The following is a 22,039-nucleotide window of genomic DNA, read 5'->3' on the forward strand; positions in this document are numbered from 1 at the left end:
ATCAAAACCTATCTCTTTACAATCCTCTCCTTTTCATAAGCTATCATACTTTTATCAGTCACAGTCCATTTTTTGTAAGCTGTTTTTGAACCCAGTCAACGACGGGTACTTCTGCTAGTATATATATATATATATATATATATATATATATATATATATATATATGTGTGTGTGTGTGTGTGTGTGTGTGTATATATATACATATATACATTAAGCAGTCAAAATGAGGTTTTCAAAAAGCTACTGTAAACTTAAAGCAAATATTACTATGTTTATTGTAATCTCAACCAAATAAAAAAAGGCTCAATATAACCGAATATAATAAATTGAGCTTGTCATAAAAGATCACAATTTACGACTGAAAATTATGATTTATAAGAATTTATTATTCGACATGATGTTCAGAAAAATAGTTTTCATTTAATGCAGTTCCAATTCATTCCAGTACCAGCAATAAAAATCATTTGCTAACAACTTTCCTCTTTGAAACTCCGCGGATTAAGGAAATCTTAAAATTTCTTTTCGAGTATCCGGTCAAACAATAAATTCTTGTAAATTATAATTTACACTCTTAAATTATGTTCTTATATGTGTGTATGGTGGGGGGGGCGATGCCAATATTATCCCGAATCCGATACAATTACCGGATCTGATTTAAATTCCCAATGCCAATACAATTTCCGATTCCGTTATTATTAAACTTTTAAATATAGAGTGTTTTGGGAGGCGGTCGAATTAATTAAAAACTAATGTCTATATAGTTTCACAAACGTAAAAATACTTTCGTGTGAGATATAGATTCTATTTTGCTAGTTGTAAAAACCCCATAGATATTCATCATTCAATCATTAATGCGAGTCGTGGAAATTCAAGTTTTAAACAAAAACGAATTAAAACAAGTCGTTTTTGGCATCAGAAAATTTCTGTGATTACAATACCACTAACAATTCCAATTTTTCCATTCCCGATTCCGATTAATCGCGCTAACATTGAAAACCAACATGTTTATCGTATGGTCAGTGTGTTGCTTCAGACAATCATCTGAAGTAAATTCACCGCAGAACAAACCTACTACATCTTGATTCACCATCTCTTTGGAATGATGAGTCCAGATACACATGAAGAAGGTCGGAGGCTATATCGGCCGGAACTTTGTGACAGTCTTAATAATCCAAATAATCGAAAAGGTTATATATATATATATATATATATATATATTTATATATCAGTTCGTTTCTTATATTGTCCGAAACGACTGAACAGAGTTTCTTTAAATTTTACACAACTTTTGTGTATAAGTATGGAAGTGACTTTAGTTAAATTTTGTCTCAGAATAACCCCCGATAATTACCGATAATCGATAACTGAAACCGTTATTTTAATTTATCTGTTATCGTTAAAGCCATTTTTCTATGTATCGCTTAGTAACAATGATAGAACAACGAGGTGTTAAAGTTCTACTGTGGGCAAGTTGATAGTTTAGTTTTTTTTTGTTTTTGTTTTTTGTTCTCGCCTTGTTATTTTGCATGACATGGTCTGTAGGTCCAAATTCCGCACGTATTTTTTTTCATTAACTGAACAGAATTTTATAAAACTTGAAAATGCACGCGTTTTTTGTTGTTGTTTTGTTTGTTTGTTGCATGGCATGGTAAATTTCTTAATGTTTTTTGTTTCGTAAACTGAAAACGGGTTTATATAAAATAATTTTATGAATAGAAACAGTAGGTTCTAATAAGTGCAATGTAAAATAACATATTTTAGACTAAGTTACTGCATGCAGGTATGTGAAACTTCCTTTCGGGCGATTTCATGGATTTCGATAACAATAAAAATATGGGAGTATGAAATATTCGTTGATCATCATTCAATCCCGGGCAACGTCGGGTCTCCCTCCCGATATATATACCCCGCACTAATGATTCCCAAAAGTATGAAATGTTAGTCTCTGTAGGTATTTAAAATAATTATAGTAATAGTTTTATATATATATATATATATATATATATATATATATATATATATATATATATATATAAATATAAATAGTCACTGGAGGATTTTAGACTTAAATAGATTCTTTATTTTTGATGATATCTTTCAGTATTTTTTACAAAATCTGACTAAAACGTTGGGATGTTTTTTTATGGAAATACAAAACTCAAACAATCGTTATGTATGAAAAATAATGATTTAAATATTGCCCATTTTCAGCTGATATATATACCCCGCACTAATGATTCCCAAAAGTATGAAACATTTGTCTTTGTAGGTATTTAAAATAATTATAGTAATAGTTTTATATATATATATATATATATATATATATATATATATATATATATATACTTTGTAGGTATTTAAAATAATTATAGTTATATATATATATATATATATATATATATATATACTTTGTAGGTATTTAAAATAATTATAGTTATATATATATATATATATACTTTGTAGGTATTTAAAATAATTATAGTTATATATATATATATATATATATATATACTTTGTAGGTATTTAAAATAATTATAGTTATATATATATATATATATATATATATACTTTGTAGGTATTTAAAATAATTATATATATATATATATATATATATATATATCAATGGATTTGTTATTTAAACTGAAGTGCAACGGGGAGATAGTGGCAATCCTGCCAAAGATATATCAGTAAAAAAACTAAAAGACTTAATCAGAATTACGTCGCAGCAAATAGAAATAACTGCACAAATGTTCATTATGAAAATGTGGAGAAGTTATCTTTAATCGGCCACGATTGTTGTCTTATCATCTATTGTTTCTTTATGTCAGGTAGACATGTTTTTTTCGCAATTATTTACAACTGCAGTCGGAACAATTTCATTCTAAATTATATGAACTGCGAATATTAGAATGAAGCTAATAGTCAATAAAAATGTATTTTAGTACAATTGCGTACGTAATTAATTGTCTCTCAACTAACATTATGGAAACCTAAAACAAAAGTAAAAACACCTAAAACCAGGAAAACTTTACTAAATGCACTTCTATATAATTGTTACGCGGGTTGATGATGCTTATTAATCGAAATGTCGATTGCTCTTTTTTTGTCATACGAGTACCAATTAACAATGTTTTTCTAACATGTCGTGATTCTCAATTGATTCTGACGTGATGTATTACAAAATACACTTTTATATAATTGTTACGTGAGTCAGTCTTACTCTGGTGCCACGAGTCTTTTACATTCATGGGTTACATGAAATGAAACAGATACATTGAAGGCATTACTAAGGCTACTGCAAAGGAGGTGGGCTGTCTATTGTGCTAGAAAGTTATTTACACCTGAAAGTATCCTGTATCTCTACAAGGCCACCATTCGCTTATGCATTGAGTATTGTTGCCACATTTGAGCTAGGGGAAGCTGCTACTAGTATCTCTCTCTTAGACAGATTTCAAAAGAGTCACCAATCTTATAGGTCCTGCACCATCAGCTCTACTTCAGCCCCTGTTGTATCGACGAAATGTTGCAACCGTATGCCTGTTTTACAAGTATTTTAATGGCGGATGCTCCGACGAACTACAGTGCTCCCTCGGCGGAAATACACCGGACAAACCTGACAAGCTGCAAAATTTCACCCTTACACAGTAAAATTAGCTCCTGATATCTGGTGAATCGTGATACCACGTGTGCTCTTCCATTCGAGAACAACCATCGACGCCAACGTAGTTTCGGTGGTTCTTTTCTCCTTCCTCTTTTTTTGCTCGTGCCGTCGTCTCTCAAATTGGCGACTGACGAGGAGGCGCATAGTCTTTACAAGTATGAAAATAAAATAGAAAAACAAAAATAAAACACAAATTTCGACACATTCTTTAAATACCAGTTGCACTCTGCGTTTGTGTGACACCATCGATTCTCTGAACACTAAGGTTAACATCTACATAGTCGGTTGCGGTCTTCTTGTCATTAGTTGACGTCGCTTCATCTTGACCTACTCTGAAAGTTCTCTCTCGATTTGATACCTGCTATGACCTGCTTTCAATTTTGTCAAACTCGCAAATCTTCTCTTTTGGTGAAGTCAAGGTACGAATGTATCATCCACGTATCGATGCAACAGTGTTGGCTTTAGTGGTATGATACAAACGCCATTTCTTCAAAGTATTTCATGCATACATTGACCAGTACTGACGACAACGTGAATCAATAGCTAGAGCTTCTTCCTGTCAATTGGGATGCAAGTGCCTTGCTTCAGCCAATTATCTGAAGTAAACTTCACCACAGAACAAACCGACTACATTTATGTGCACCATCTCTTTGGAATTATGAGTCAAGATACGTATGAAGTAGGTCGGAGGGTATATCAGCCGAAATGTTGTGACAGTCTGAATAATTCAAATAAACGAAAAGGTTCTAACGTTTTGTAAATGTGAATATTTTATATTGTTTTATATTGTTTTATAGTGTATATTATAGTTTATATTGTTTGCTAGTGTTGTATAATAGTCTCAGCACAGTCAATGTCTTTATTTGACGCCACCTATAGAGGATAATCAACCAAGACTTTCTTCACCGTTCACTATAGAGAATATTTGTTGTGGAGACGCCCACTAATTAGCATACGTGGGTGAAAAGATATAGATAAAGGTATCAAGTCAGCAAGACCGGGGAGCTGTGTTTGAACGCCGGATAGGCAAGACGCATTTGCCGGTTTCTCCATGAAAGACGTTAACACGCCCTCTGCCGGACAATCTTCCAACTGCAGTACAACTGCACGTTTGTAAATATGTATTATATTTTCGTCTTAATATATTTGTTTTACCTTTACTTTCTGCGTTCGTGTTGTTATTGATACAGACACAACAATAACCAACCAACACTTTCTTCACCATTAAACCTTAAATCTCCAGATTTAAATTAGCAGGCTAATTTTGTATAGTTCTGTTAGTTAAATTATCCTCTCCGTACACTCAACATATATTTGCGTGCGAGGTATTTGTTTTCTCTTGTTGAAATAAAAAAAACACATGTTTGCAATGGAGTATACACTCCTCAATTTTCTAAAACGTTCTAAAATTTAGGCAAGTTAGATAATGTTAAACTTGTTCTTGCCATACTTGATGCCGAAACTGGTTATTTCGATAAATTAACCATTTAGATTTCAAATTCTTTATATCTTATAATAATAATAACAACAAAAACACCATGAATATATATTCATGGCTTTTTTGTTGTTGTTATTTTTCTTTTTACAACATATCAACCCTTTTTCGGGCTACTTAGTGTCGAATCCTCTTATTTTATTTAAAAAAAGTAAGGGATCAAGTTAAAATAAAACAAAAGATACGGTAATCGCGGTTGACTGACTGGTATGTGATATGGGCTTTAAGAATCGACAGCAGCTGATTAGCCAACAGATATAGATAGGTTAGGTGGACGTAAATGTAAAACCCGAGGCCAGCTGCTCAATCAACTAAATAGTCATTGATGATAGTCAACGATTAATAGACGGACTCCGGTGATTGGATGTAATCTACCCTTTCAACATCATATAAACGTAATTCTGAAGTATCGAACGTGTATTTCTCTTTTGAGAGTGAGTGTCGTCGCTTTTAAACGCCATTGAGAAGCGGATTTTTTTTTTATCTGGTGGATATCTATCTCGGTGAATCGATGAGACGTTTCCAAACGCCAGAAATCACTTGGGAGTCAATTGAACTTTTGGCAGGAATCTCAAGTCCTGGGGTATTAAAGATAATAGCTTAATTGAAATACACACAGATATAACAAACAGGTGAAATAATCAGACATATCGAAAAAAATGATATGTTTTAGTCGTTGACGGAAGATACTTGACTACGAATATCGTTGCTGCGGTTTCGAATCTCGCCATGGAATTGTCCTGATTAACCAAATAGATGTCTAGGAAGTACTAATAAATACACACTCACCCACACACACACATATATATATATATATATATATATATATATATATATATTTCTTGTTGAGCTGTTCCCATAAATAATCATGCCCGCAACTACTGTAAAAGAGTAATAAAGAACGCTAGAGAGTTGTATACTCATTCCGTCACGTCCAAAGTAGATTAGCAGCGGCTTGGTTCCCACCAATTTTTGCAACTAACAAACAGGGGCCTGAACGGAGATGTGTCCTCAAATCCCAACTATCATCAATGGACCTCTTCAAGATCGGATAAAGCCAAATTCTTTGCAGAAAACTTTACAGCTAATATGTAACTGTGTTTCCTCCTGTGTCTGAAAACACGCTAGGCGACATAAAAATATCTGTGCGGCATGTTGCCAAGCTAATAAAAAACGTTGATTACAGTAAAGCAAGTGACCCTGACGGCATTTCTATTGTCGTGTTTAAAACGCTTCAACTGAACTAGTTTCCATGTTTACAAAGCTATTTTAAGCGTTTTCTTGAAAATAATTTCTTCCCGATACCTTTGAAAACACCATCAGTATGTCCCGTATTAAAAAAAATCATGTGATCGATCATCTCCCTCGCAATACAGACCAATCAGTCTCCTGTGCGTCATTAGTAAGTTGCTGGAATCTATGTTAAATAGGGAAATAGCCAACCGCCTCAGCAAAAAATAATCTCCTCAGTGACATGCAATATGATTTCGATTCTGATAGATCTGCAGCGGGTGTGTTAACAGTTATATTTCATAGGATAAGCGAATCTCTCGACGGAGACTTACTATCTATGGTAATTGCCCTTGATATATCAAAGACTTTTAATAGGGTAGAGCATAAAGGTCTACTCAAAATCGCCACGTACGCTATAGCTGGAAATTTCTTTTCAAGTATTAAATCATTTCTCTCTGATCGGTTCATAAGAGTAGTGGTTGAACTCAGAAGCTCACACTAATAATGCTGGAGTTCCTCAGGGGTCCATCCTGGGACCCAACTCTCTTCCTGATCTACAGAAATGATCTCACAAATCACATTCTTAGATCATTTGTAGACATTTTGCTGATGACACTAGCATCTATGACAACACATACATGTTTTCTCTTATTCTCTCTCCTTTCATCTTGATCACGTCGTGCAACGGGGAAAGGGGTTGCTGGTTAATTGCGATGCATCTAAAACTAAGCTTCTATCTTTCCATTATCAACACCGATTCCCGTCTGGCATCAATTGAAATGAATGGGTCTCATCTTGGTTTGTTGGTTGGTTGGTTGTTTTGTTTTACGGCATATCAACCCTTTTCAGGTTATTTAATGCCGAATCTGGTGATTTTGAAGAACGATTTTTTAATATAGTATATTTGTTTTTTAAGTCGTATTCTATTTAACCTATAGTTGGGACCCTAACAGGTGCTACCACTTCGGGTCAGAGTGGACCTGGGAGCAATGACAATTAATGGGTGGTTCCACACTCCCTAAGGCCTGCAAGCTGGGGCCCTCACCATCGGATATAGTTTAAAGTCATATCCAGGACCGGGTCTTATCTTGGGGAGGCTCCATGTTTTGACAAGAATCTGAGTCTGACCTGTACTCTTGATCTGAGATGGAACACGTACATCAAATCTATTGCAAAGGCTGTTGTAAAAGTGGTGGGATCGTTCTACCATTCCAATAGATATCTCACTACTGATATAATTCTTTACATGTATGAGAGTCAAGTACATCCAAGGATGGAGTACTGTTGCAACATCTGGGCAGGAGCTGCTAAAAGCAGCTTATCGTTCCTTGACATAGTACAAAATAGACTTTGTAGCCTTGTGGTGGATGCCCTTTTCTTTTCTCACAAAAGAGACGTTGCTCGCCTGTCTTTGTTTTATTGTTATTTTCACCGCATGCGTTCTATATAACAGAGTTTATTTATTAAAAACATGTTTACGGGCCAATCTCGAAACTAAACTACAGATTTCTGTTCAACTCATGTATTTATTTCATTTATTTAGAAAACTATTAGTAACATGGGGAGGAGAATGTGTTTTGTAACTATTCTGTAATTTTACCTAACAATCTAATAAAAATGATATTGTAAAACTTAAATATAATTTAAAAATATCAATAAAGTGAATAAGAACAAAAAATATTTGTGTAATTTAATTTCTGCTTTTTTCTAGTATTTTATTAAAATGCCCGAAACATGTAGAGTTTTAACTGGCAGTAAAAACGTAATAAAATTTTCGGGTCGACATTCGCCATTAAATAACACTATTTGCTATTGGATTTGATGGCTATCAGCCTTCTTATACCCATTGTTTATATGAGCGATATTATTATTGATTAATGTAAATTTGTCAGTGGAAGTATTTGCACAACAAAAGGAGTTTATGGGAGAATGAATAAGGGCACATTTCTCTATAAATAAATTGTGGGTGAAAATAGACAGGAAACACTAAAAAAAAACCTAAGGGACCAACACATCATTGAACTTTTACAAATAATTCTTTCTAATAATGGTGCAACAGATGTTATTAATGCAGAGCAAGTTTGGGATGATTTGTATGAATTTAACGGTAAGAACACTGTCAAGGCTTTCCTCGTTGACAACACTAATGCCAACGCATGTTGTAAAGGTAGAATACTTTCAATTTTAGAAAAAAAATCTTTACACAATTGGTTGCTCTTTGCACGATAAGGATTTCAGAACCCTTTTTGAAAACATGGATGGTTGCGCAACATTCAGTGAGCCCTCCACCTGGGGAAATTATGCTCAAATGATTGCCATGATTAACCCGGATCATTATTTTCCACTATTATCAGTCCTCTAGAGTCAATTTTTAAAATTGATGAAATTTATGATCTTAGTTGTGACCAAAGACTCTTGTGTGAATACACCTTATGTATTTTTATAGGAAAGGTTTACTCTGCATATGCTTCATGGAAAATAAGTTTTTAAACCAAGCAAGATTGTTAAAGTTTGCCATCAGGCGCATGTGTTTATGAACTCGTGGTGCATACCCACAATGGCTTCTTTTTTTTTTTTTTTTTTTACAAAGGCATCACCACATTATCAAGGCCCAGAGGCCACTCAAGGATAAGGGTTAAAGAGTGTACAGTAGAAATTGGTCAATATAGTAATCATTAGTAATGAAAATTTGGTAAATTTAATAACTTATATGGAACGGCTCATCAAGAACTTATTTACTTTAGACTTGAACACAACCATATTGTAGTCAGCCGGAAAGCAGGAAAACGGAAGACAATTCCACAGGCGTGCAGTTCTAAGAAAGAAGCTTTGTTCATGGAATCTACGTTTAGGTTTAGGCACAGATAAAGAGTGGGGGAAATTATTGATAGTGTTTACAGCTAGACGAGTGTTGTGAAAGTTTGGCGAGGGGGGACCATAGATTGAAGCTCAGTTGAACACTTTCCATGAAAATAACGATACATCAGAGACAAACTCGCAACATCTCTTCTGTGAGATAGAGGTTGCAAGGAGGAGAAAAGGACATCTCCTACGAGGCTACAAAGTCTATTTTGAACTCTATCAAGTCAGGACAAGTCCTTTCTAGCAGCTCCTGCCCAGATGTGGCAACAGTATTCCATCCTTGGACGTACCTGGCTCTTATATAGGTAGAGAATAGCATAAGCAGTGAGATATCTACTGGATCGATAGAAAGATCCCACCATTTTTCCAGCGGCCTTGGCAACAGATTTGATATACGTGTTCCATTTAAGATCAGGAGTAATGGTCAAGCCCAGAAGCTTGTCAAAACTTGAGGCCTCCTGAAGACGAGAGCCATTCATTTCAATTGATGACAAATGTGAATTAGAATGTTGATGATGTAAAGAGAGAAGCTTGGTTTTAGATGCATTAAAAGTAACCAGCCACTCCTTTCCCCATTGTACTACGTGCTCAAGATCAGAGGAGAGAGAATTGGAGAGAACTTGGTCGTTTACTGTCTTAGATGTGGTACCATAAATGGTAGTGTCGTCAGCATAAATGTCTACAAATGATGTAAGGATGTGATTTGGCTTACAACAGAACCTCACAATTTATTAATTTTTATTGTACGTATGCTACTTGGTCTGGAATTAAACGAAATAATAAATTCCATAATAAACAAATGCACATTTTTAATATAGTCAAGGGAATTAGTGGGAAAGCTTCATAAAATCCAACACATCTCATCAAGAAATATACAAGGTAATACAATGTGTTTATTGCCTAAAACGTTTTATTTTCCATGGTCAAATCTGAGGAAGTTTTAATAAGAATTAGTTATGTCAATATTTATTCATATATCACTGACTAGATTCCAATTTATAGAATCGTTTTTAAAGTTGTTTTTTTTTAATCTATTTAAACTTTATCAATAATTACAACAATACGGTTAGGATTTTTTTTTTATAATTCAATTAATTCATTTTTATATTCATTCAGGAGTAAGGCGTCAACCAGTAAAAGTTTTTTTTTAAAATACAACTTATTAATTTCACATGTTGGACACAATTAATACATCTTACATTACGTGGCACTTTTGAAACAGTAATGACGGGAAATATTTCTGAATCTGAACCTTAAGACTTATAGACAAACGGAAACAAGATTGACTTGCCAGATTTGCCCGCACATTCTCGGGGAGTTGGGTGGGTAGTTGATAATAAAATCTCCACAAACTGTATATGGCTTTGTGGGAAAGCATCAACAAACTACAGTAAATTTTGGAGTTAGAAATTGAGACCAGCGTTTTAATCTAAGAACTTATATATGAAACAGTTTTACTCTATATATTAAGCTCTATTAAAATAGTGTTTGGTTTTCCCTCATTTGTTTGTTAAATTTTCAATTATAACTTTATGAAAAGAATTTTGAAACTATTCAAATATTACTGCTAAATTCATAACGTCAAAAAAGGAGGCTGTTAAGGCAGATACTAAAAATAGAGGTGCTAAGTTTTCAATTCGAAAATTTATTTAAGTAATTTCATTTTTATCAAATAAAAGGACATTCCCTGATTTTAAATAATAAAAATATTTGTTCTCCACACAAATATTCAAGCAAATCGGGAAAGAATGAGAAGGTTTCAATGTATTTTTATCGACAGTTTTGACGCCAATACTGAAAAAACCGCTTTAGCATTTGATCCAATGTTTTGCATGAGTACTTCATACACAACTTTCGGTAATTGCGATTTTACATCATTTTAAGAAAAGAGAAAAATAGACCAACTCTCTCTCTCTCTCTCTCTCTCTCTCTCTCTCTCTCATATATATATATATATATATATATATATATATATATATATATATATATATATATATATATATATATATATATATATATATATATACTGGCATTTGTTTCAAGTCGTCCAACACATAAACTTCACTTGCTACTAATACTTAACAATGTCAACTCAGGAAAGGTTTGGTTGTAGATTGCGTAAGTCCTGCCAGAAAGATTTCACGCTAAGACACTCTTTTGTGGGTATCCATAGTCTGTCAAAGAGTGAAGGAGACTGTATTGTATTATATATATATATATATATATATATATATATATATATATATGTATGTATGTATGTATATGTATATATATATACAGAGAGAAAGAGAAAGATAGATACATGTAGTATTGGGTAACTACTTGTCAAAATTAATTATTTTTATCATTATTTTATTATATATATATATATATATATATATATATATATATATATATATATATATATATATACTTGGACATAATCCTAAACCCGGATTATATATATATATATATATATATATATATATATATATATATATATATATATATATATATATATATATATAAACTCTTAATTTATTATTTTGTCTGGGCACGAAAAACATTCAAGATGAGAACAGTAATCTTACTATATATATATATATATATATATATATATATATATATATATATATATATATATATATAAAGTAAGCTTTAATTTAAATTTTTTTAGCCAATACTGTATTATTTTTTTTTTGATTCGTCCAATATAAAATAAGTAAAACTGTTAAAATGTTAAGAGAGAGAGAAAGCGAAATAAATCTGTAAAGAAGGACAAACAAACAACAGAGAAGAAGAAAGAAAAAATATGTATTGAGGGAGGAGGAGGAGGAGGAGGAGGAGGAGGAGGAGGAGAAGGTATAATATGCCGCACGTATGCGTGAAGGACGGCCGAAAACGCTATAGTTGACGACTGTTAGAATAAACGTAGGCACACGAAGGAAGCGATGGATGAACGGCAGATTGAGAAACAAAACAGTAAATTCTAACGTTATCTCTAAGACGAGATAAATGAAGATGAAATAAAGAAAATGAAAAAATGAAACTAAATGTAAATGAAGAATGATTCTCGGTTGGAGAAAATAATTAATAGAGACAATGACTACTAAAGATGAAGTTCCTATTTACAATGCCTCCCCACGGGACACAGTTAGACACCAGGGTCGATTTTTAACGTGGAGAAAAGAAACAAAAATAAAAATTGTCTCGGCCGTGAAGGATTTCTCCTCCACTGACAGAGAACAAGAAATTGAAGTGCAGCATCTGAAGAACAGATGGTATTTATTTGCTCCCCCACTGAGCAAATTAGGCACAAGGCCGTTTTTAATGTGAGGTAAAAACCATCTCCCCCAAAAGGGGGCACTCTGGTTACCAAAAATAATAATTGTCCCAGTATAGAGGGTTTCCCCTCCATTGACTGGTACAAATTATCTTAAGTGCAGCATCTGAAGAACAGATGGTATTTATTTGCTCCCCCACTGAGCAAATTAGGCACAAGGCCGTTTTTAATGTGAGGTAAAAACCAGCTCCCCTAAAAGTAGGCAAAAAGGGGGCACTCTGGTTACCAAAAATAATAATTGTCCCAGTATAGAGGGTTTTTATTTAAATGCTGCCCACATCAGCATTATGTGGCACAAGGCCGGAAAGTGGGAACCCCGCAGGCTCCCCTAAAGGAGGGGCACTCCTGCAATTTTAAAAATTGCCTGAGTAACCCCGTCGGCACTCCCCGGTCGGGGCGCCTCAGGCAGCAAGCAATAAACTTGCCCCACCAGAAAGCCCGGTGGCAAGGCCTGGGAGGGTGGACCTCCTAGGTATTACCCAGGCGGTTCCCAGTATAGAGGGTTTCCCCTCCATTGACTGGTACAAATTATCTTAAGTGTAGTATCTGCCGGAACAGATGGTATTTATTTGCTCCCCCACTGAGCAAATTAGGCACAAGGCCGTTTTTAATGTGAGGTAAAAACCAGCTCCCCTAAAAGGGGTCACTCTGGTTACCAAAAATAATAATTGTCCCAGTATAGAGGGTTTCCCCTCCATTGACTGGTACAAATTATCTTAAGTGCAGCATCTGCCGGAACAGATACTACACTTTGATCTTGTCCCGAAGGCCAACTGACGAAGGATTTGAAAAACGACAAAGTGAGCAGACGACACTTCAGCTAAAGCTAGAGCTAAATTGCCCGACTTTGATTCAACTGAAAGTGCTCAACGATAAGAAACGAATTTCTTAAAGGGGCTGTCATAATAATTTTTTTTACTATAATAATTAAATAGCTACAGAGACTAGTGTTTCATCCTTTCGGGAATCTTCAGTGCAGGGTGTCAGGATTAACACCATTCGAACGATTCGAACCCCGCAACACGAGACATCTCTTGCTCGATTAGCGAATACCGTATCAATTCGGCTTCGATTAACCGCGTGAAATCACGTTGAATTTAAACATTGTTAATTTTAAATGTTCATTTACATCCGTCAGACAGTGATCTAATCGTTATACGATAATCTATGCATATGCTTTATATATATATATATATATATATATATATATATATATATATATATATATGTATATATATATATATATATATATATATATATATATATATATATAAAGCATTTCCATTGGCTTGAACACTTTTATTTTAAATTCTTCAAATTTATGCAGAATGTAGGAAGTATGTTTTACTAGACTGTACTCTAATAATTTTATGAAAGAAGCCATTTCATAAGAAATGAAAAAGTAAATAAATAACGATATTTTTAAAGAGAATATGTAAATTAGTTAGGTTCAATGTAGTCGCTCGCATTTTCATAACTGAGTATACTAGGAAGTTAATTTTAGTAATCTTTAAATAAAAAATTCAGAGCGACAAAACCTCAGCTTTATTGTTATATAGATAATAAAAGACAAATTATCATAAGAATCTTAGTAAATCCATATGATATGCAAAGTAGTGTTAAGGCATGAAGAATATTATAAAACTATCGTAGTTCGTACCATAATATGAGTAATGGTAAACGTCTACAATTAGCTGGAGCCATTAAAGAATTAAAAAAAATAAAAGCTGGAGCAATTAAAAAAATAAAAAAAGAAAAGCTGGAGCAATTAAAAAATAAAAAAAAGAAAAGCTGGAGCAATTAAAAAATTAAAAAAAAAGAAAAGCTGGAGAAATTAAAAAATTAAAAAAATAAAAACTGTAGCAATTAAAAAAATAAAAAAAAGAAAAGCTGGAGCAATTAAAAAATTAAAAAAAATAATAGCTGGAGCAATTAAAAAAAAAGAAAAGCTGGAGCAATTAAAAAATTAAAAAAAAGAAAAGCTGGAGCAATTAAAAAAATTAAAAAAAAGAAAAGCTGGAGCAATTAAAGAATTAAAAAAAGAAAAGCTGGAGCAATTAAAAAATTAAAAAAGTAAAGCTTTAGCAATTAAAAAATAAAAAAAAATAAAATCTGGAGCAATTAAAATATTAAAAAAAGAAAAGCTGGAGCAATTAAAAAATTTAAAAAAGAAAAGCTTGAGCAATTAAAAAAATTAAAAAAAAGAAAAGGTTGAGCAATTAAAAATTAAAAAAAGAAAAGCTGGAGCAATTAAAAAATTTAAAAAATAAAAGCTGGAGCAATAAAAAAATTAAAAAAAAGAAAAGCTGGAGCAATTAAAAAATTAAAAGCAGAAAAGCTGGAGCAATTAAAAAATTTAAAAAATAAAAGCTGGAGCAATTAAAGAATTTAAAAAAAGAAAAGCTAGAGCAATTAAAAAATTAAAAAAAGAAAAGCTGGAGCAATTAAACAATAAAAAAAGAAAAGCTGGAGCAATTAAAAAATTAAAAAAAAGAAAAGCTGGAGCAATTAAAAAATTAAAAGCAGAAAAGCTGGAGCAATTAAAAAATTAAAAAAAAGAAAAGCTGGAGCAATTTAAAAATTAAAAAAAGAAAAGCTGGAGCAAAATTAAAAAATTTAAAAAAAGAAAAGCTGGAGCAATTAAAAAAATAAAAAAAGCAAAGCTGGAGCAATTAAAAAATAAAAAAAGTAAAGCTGGAGCAATTAAAAAATTAAAAAAAAAGAAAAGCTGGAGAAATTAAAAAATTAAAAAAAAAGCTGGAGCAATTAAAAAATTAAAAAAAAGAAAAGCTGGGGCAATTAAAAAATAAAAAAAAGAAAAGCTGGAGAAATTAAAAAATTAAAAAAAAAAGCTGGAGCAATTAAAAAAATTAAAAAAAAGAAAAGCTGGAGCAATTAAAAAATTAAAAAAAAAGAAAAGCTGGAGCAATTAAAACATTAAAAAAATAAAGCAATGGAGCAATAAAAAAATTTAAAAAAAAAAAAAGCTGGAGCAATTAAAAAATAAAAAGCAGAAAAGCTGGAGCAATTAAAAAATTAAAAAAATAAAAGCTGGAGCTATTAAAGAATTTAAAAAAAGAAAAGCTAGAGCAATTAACAAATTTAAAAAAAGAAAAGCTGGAGCAATTAAAAATTTAAAAAAAGAAAAGCTGGAGCAATTAAAAAAATTAAAAAAAGAAAAGCTGGCGCAATTAAAAATTTAAAAAAATAAAAGCTGGAGCAATTAAAAAATTAAAAAAAGAAAATCTGGAGCAATTAAAAAAATTAAAAAAAAGAAAAGCTGGAGCAATTAAAAAATAAAAAAAGAAAAGCTGGAGCAATTAAAAAATAAAAAAAGTAAAGCTGGAGCAATTAAAAAATAAAAAAAAGAAAATCTGGAGAAATTAAAAAATTTTAAAAAAAAGCTGGAGCAATTAAAAAAATTTAAAAAAGAAAAGCTGGAGCAATTAAAAAAATTTAAAAAAAAGAAAAGCTGGAGCAATTAAAAAATTAAAAAAATAAAAGCTGGAGCAATAAAAAAATTAAAAAAAAGAAAAGCTGGAGCAATTAAAAAATTAAAAGCAGAAAAGCTGGAGCAATTAAAAAATGTAAAAAATAAAAGCTGGAGCAATTAAAGAATTTAAAAAAAGAAAAGCTAGAGCAATTAAAAAATTAAAAAAAGAAAAGCTGGAGCAATTAAACAATAAATAAAAGAAAAGCTGGAGCAATTAAAAAATTAAAAAAAAGAAAAGCTGGAGCAATTAAAAAATTAAAAGCAGAAAAGCTGGAGCAATTAAAAAATTAAAAAAAAGAAAAGCTGGAGCAATTTAAAAATTAAAAAAAGAAAAGCTGGAGCAAAATTAAAAAATTTAAAAAAAGAAAAGCTTGAGCAATTAAAAAATTTAAAGAAAAGCTGGAGCAATTAAAAAATTAAAAAAGTAAAGCTTTAGCAATTAAAAAATAAAAAAAATAAAATCTGGAGCAATTAAAATATTAAAAAAAGAAAAGCTGGAGCAATTAAACAATTAAGAAAAGAAAAGCTGGAGCAATTACAAAAATTAAAAAAAGAAAATCTGGAGCAATTAAAAATTAAAAAAAGAAAAGCTGGAGCAATTAAAAAATTAAAAAAAGAAAAGCTGGACCAATTAAAAAATTAAAAAAAGAAAAGCTGGAGCAATTAAAAAATAAAAAAAAGAAAAGCTGGAGCAATTAAAAAATTAAAAAAAAAGAAAAGCTGGAGAAATTAAAAAATTTAAAAAAAAAGCTGGAGCAATTAAAAAAATAAAAAAAGAAAAGCTGGAGCAATTAAAAAATACAAAAGTAAAGCTGGAGCAATTAAAAAATAAAAAAAAGACAATCTGGAGAAATTAAAAAATTAAAAAAAAAAAAGCTGGAGCAATTAAAAAATTTAAAAAAGAAAAGCTGGAGCAATTAAAAAATTAAAAAAAAAAGAAAAGCTGGAGCAATTAAAAAAATTAAAAAAAGAAAAGCTGGCGCAATTAAAAATTTAAAAAAATAAAAGCTGGAGCAATTAAAAAATTAAAAAAAGAAAATCTGGAGCAATTAAAAAAATTAAAAAAAAAGAAAAGCTGGAGCAATTAAAAAATAAAAAAAGAAAAGCTGGAGCAATTAAAAAATAAAAAAAGTAAAGCTGGAGCAATTAAAAAATAAAAAAAAAGAAAATCTGGAGAAATTAAAAAATTTTAAAAAAAAGCTGGAGCAATTAAAAAAAATTAAAAAAGAAAAGCTGGAGCAATTAAAAAAATTTAAAAAAAAGAAAAGCTGGAGCAATTAAAAAATTAAAAAAATAAAAGCTGGAGCAATAAAAAAATTAAAAAAAAGAAAAGCTGGAGCAATTAAAAAATTAAAAGCAGAAAAGCTGGAGCAATTAAAAAATTTAAAAAATAAAAGCTGGAGCAATTAAAGAATTTAAAAAAAGAAAAGCTAGAGCAATTAAAAAATTAAAAAAAGAAAAGCTGGAGCAATTAAACAATAAAAAAAAGAAAAGCTGGAGCAATTAAAAAATTAAAAAAAAGAAAAGCTGGAGCAATTAAAAAATTAAAAGCAGAAAAGCTGGAGCAATTAAAAAATTAAAAAAAAGAAAAGCTGGAGCAATTTAAAAATTAAAAAAAGAAAAGCTGGAGCAAAATTAAAAAATTTAAAAAAAGAAAAGCTTGAGCAATTAAAAAATTTAAAGAAAAGCTGGAGCAATTAAAAAATTAAAAAAGTAAAGCTTTAGCAATTAAAAAATAAAAAAAATAAAATCTGGAGCAATTAAAATATTAAAAAAAGAAAAGCTGGAGCAATTAAACAATTAAGAAAAGAAAAGCTGGAGCAATTACAAAAATTAAAAAAAGAAAATCTGGAGCAATTAAAAATTAAAAAAAGAAAAGCTGGAGCAATTAAAAAATTAAAAAAAGAAAAGCTGGACCAATTAAAAAATTAAAAAAAGAAAAGCTGGAGCAATTAAAAAATAAAAAAAAGAAAAGCTGGAGCAATTAAAAAATTAAAAAAAAAGAAAAGCTGGAGAAATTAAAAAATTTAAAAAAAAAGCTGGAGCAATTAAAAAAATAAAAAAAGAAAAGCTGGAGCAATTAAAAAATAAAAAAGTAAAGCTGGAGCAATTAAAAAATAAAAAAAAGACAATCTGGAGAAATTAAAAAATTAAAAAAAAAAAGCTGGAGCAATTAAAAAATTTAAAAAAGAAAAGCTGGAGCAATTAAAAAATTAAAAAAAAAAGAAAAGCTGGAGCAATTAAAAAAATTAAAAAAAGAAAAGCTGGCGCAATTAAAAATTTAAAAAAATAAAAGCTGGAGCAATTAAAAAATTAAAAAAAGAAAATCTGGAGCAATTAAAAAAATTAAAAAAAAAGAAAAGCTGGAGCAATTAAAAAATAAAAAAAGAAAAGCTGGAGCAATTAAAAAATAAAAAAAGTAAAGCTGGAGCAATTAAAAAATAAAAAAAAGAAAATCTGGAGAAATTAAAAAATTTTAAAAAAAAGCTGGAGCAATTAAAAAAATTTAAAAAAGAAAAGCTGGAGCAATTAAAAAAATTTAAAAAAAAGAAAAGCTGGAGCAATTAAAAAATTAAAAAAATAAAAGCTGGAGCAATAAAAAAATTAAAAAAAAGAAAAGCTGGAGCAATTAAAAAATTAAAAGCAGAAAAGCTGGAGCAATTAAAAAATTTAAAAAATAAAAGCTGGAGCAATTAAAGAATTTAAAAAAAGAAAAGCTAGAGCAATTAAAAAATTAAAAAAAGAAAAGCTGGAGCAATTAAACAATAAAAAAAAGAAAAGCTGGAGCAATTAAAAAATTAAAAAAAAGAAAAGCTGGAGCAATTAAAAAATTAAAAGCAGAAAAGCTGGAGCAATTAAAAAATTAAAAAAAAGAAAAGCTGGAGCAATTTAAAAATTAAAAAAAGAAAAGCTGGAGCAAAATTAAAAAATTTAAAAAAAGAAAAGCTTGAGCAATTAAAAAATTTTAAGAAAAGCTGGAGCAATTAAAAAATTAAAAAAATAAAGCTTTAGCAATTAAAAAATAAAAAAAATAAAATCTGGAGCAATTAAAATATTAAAAAAAGAAAAGCTGGAGCAATTAAACAATTAAGAAAAGAAAAGCTGGAGCAATTAAAAAAATTAAAAAAAGAAAATCTGGAGCAATTAAAAATTAAAAAAGAAAAGCTGGAGCAATTAAAAAATTAAAAAAAGAAAAGCTGGACCAATTAAAAAATTAAAAAAAGAAAAGCTGGAGCAATTAAAAAATAAAAAAAAGAAAAGCTGGAGCAATTAAAAAATTAAAAAAAAAGAAAAGCTGGAGAAATTAAAAAATTAAAAAAAAAAGCTGGAGCAATTAAAAAAATAAAAAAAGAAAAGCTGGAGCAATTAAAAAATAAAAAAAGTAAAGCTGGAGCAATTAAAAAATAAAAAAAAAGACAATCTGGAGAAATTAAAAAATTAAAAAAAAAAAAGCTGGAGCAATTAAAAAATTTAAAAAAGAAAAGCTGGAGCAATTAAAAAATTAAAAAAAAAAGAAAAGCTGGAGCAATTTAAAAATTAAAAAAATAAAAGCTGGAGCAATAAAAAAATTAAAAAAAAGAAAAGCTGGAGCAATTAAAAAATTAAAAGCAGAAAAGCTGGAGCAATTAAAAAATTTAAAAAATAAAAGCTGGAGCAATTAAAGAATTTAAAAAAAGAAAAGCTAGAGCAATTAAAAAAGTAAAAAAAGAAAAGCTGGAGCAATTACAAATTTAAAAAAAGAGCTGGAGCAATTAAAAAAATTAAAAAAAAGAAAAGCTGGAGCAATTAAAAAATTTAAAAAAAGAAAAGCTGGAGCAATTAAAAAATTAAAAGCAGAAAAGCTGGAGCAATTAAAAAAAATAAAAAAAAGAAAAGCTGGAGCAATTAAAAAATTAAAAAAAGAAAAGCTTGAGCAATTAAAAAATAAAAAAAAGAAAAGATGGACCAATTAAAAAATAAAAAAAAGAAAAGCTGGAGCAATTTAAAAATTAAAAAAAAGAAAAGCTGGAGCAAAATTAAAAAATTTAAAAAAAGAAAAGCTTGAGCAATTAAAAAATTTAAAGAAAAGCTGGAGCAATTAAAAAAAAATAAAATAAAAGCTGGAGAAATTAAAAAATTTAAAAAAGAAAAGCTGGAGCAATTAAAAAATAAAAAAAATGAAAAGCTGGAGCAATTAAAAAATTTAAAAAATGAAAAGCTGGAGCAATTAAACAATTAAAAGCAGAAAAGCTGGAGCAATTAAAAAATAAAAAAAAGAAAAGCTTGAGCAATTAAAAAAAAAAAAAAAAGCTGGAGCTATTAAAATATTTAAAAAAATAAAAGCTGGAGCAATTAAAAAGAGAAAAGCTGGAGCAATTAAAAAAATTAAAAAAAAGAAAAGCTGGAGCCATTATAAAATTAAAAAAATAAAATCTGGAGCAATTAAAAAATTTAAAAAAATAAAAGCTGGAGCAATTAAAAAATTTAAAAAATAAAAGCTGGAGCAATTAAAAAAATAAAAAAAGAAAAGCTGGAGCAATTAAAAAATTAAAAAAAAGAAAAGCTTAAGCAATTAAAAAATTAAAAAAAGAAAAGCTGGAGCAATTAAAAAATTTAAAAATATAAAAGCTGGAGCAATTAAAAAATTAAAAAAATAAAAGCTGGAGCAATTAAAAAATAAAAAAAAGAAAATCTGGAGAAATTAAAAAATTTTAAAAAAAAGCTGGAGCAATTAAAAAAATTTAAAAAAGAAAAGCTGGAGCAATTAAAAAAATTTAAAAAAAAGAAAAGCTGGAGCAATTAAAAAATTAAAAAAATAAAAGCTGGAGCAATAAAAAAATTAAAAAAAAGAAAAGCTGGAGCAATTAAAAAATTAAAAGCAGAAAAGCTGGAGCAATTAAAAAATTTAAAAAATAAAAGCTGGAGCAATTAAAGAATTTAAAAAAAGAAAAGCTAGAGCAATTAAAAAATTAAAAAAAGAAAAGCTGGAGCAATTAAACAATAAAAAAAAGAAAAGCTGGAGCAATTAAAAAATTAAAAAAAAGAAAAGCTGGAGCAATTAAAAAATTAAAAGCAGAAAAGCTGGAGCAATTAAAAAATTAAAAAAAAGAAAAGCTGGAGCAATTTAAAAATTAAAAAAAGAAAAGCTGGAGCAAAATTAAAAAATTTAAAAAAAGAAAAGCTTGAGCAATTAAAAAATTTAAAGAAAAGCTGGAGCAATTAAAAAATTAAAAAAATAAAGCTTTAGCAATTAAAAAATAAAAAAAATAAAATCTGGAGCAATTAAAATATTAAAAAAAGAAAAGCTGGAGCAATTAAACAATTAAGAAAAGAAAAGCTGGAGCAATTAAAAAAATTAAAAAAAGAAAATCTGGAGCAATTAAAAATTAAAAAAAGAAAAGCTGGAGCAATTAAAAAATTAAAAAAAGAAAAGCTGGACCAATTAAAAAATTAAAAAAAGAAAAGCTGGAGCAATTAAAAAATAAAAAAAAGAAAAGCTGGAGCAATTAAAAAATTAAAAAAAAAGAAAAGCTGGAGAAATTAAAAAATTAAAAAAAAAAGCTGGAGCAATTAAAAAAATAAAAAAAGAAAAGCTGGAGCAATTAAAAAATAAAAAAAGTAAAGCTGGAGCAATTAAAAAATAAAAAAAAAGACAATCTGGAGAAATTAAAAAATTAAAAAAAAAAAAAGCTGGAGCAATTAAAAAATTTAAAAAAGAAAAGCTGGAGCAATTAAAAAATTAAAAAAAAAAGAAAAGCTGGAGCAATTTAAAAATTAAAAAAATAAAAGCTGGAGCAATAAAAAAATTAAAAAAAAGAAAAGCTGGAGCAATTAAAAAATTAAAAGCAGAAAAGCTGGAGCAATTAAAAAATTTAAAAAATAAAAGCTGGAGCAATTAAAGAATTTAAAAAAAGAAAAGCTAGAGCAATTAAAAAAGTAAAAAAAGAAAAGCTGGAGCAATTACAAATTTAAAAAAAGAGCTGGAGCAATTAA

Source organism: Euprymna scolopes, chromosome 39, assembly GCF_053919585.1.
Source record: "Euprymna scolopes isolate OS-2025 chromosome 39, ASM5391958v1, whole genome shotgun sequence".
NCBI classification, from domain to species: Eukaryota; Metazoa; Mollusca; class Cephalopoda; order Sepiida; family Sepiolidae; genus Euprymna; species Euprymna scolopes.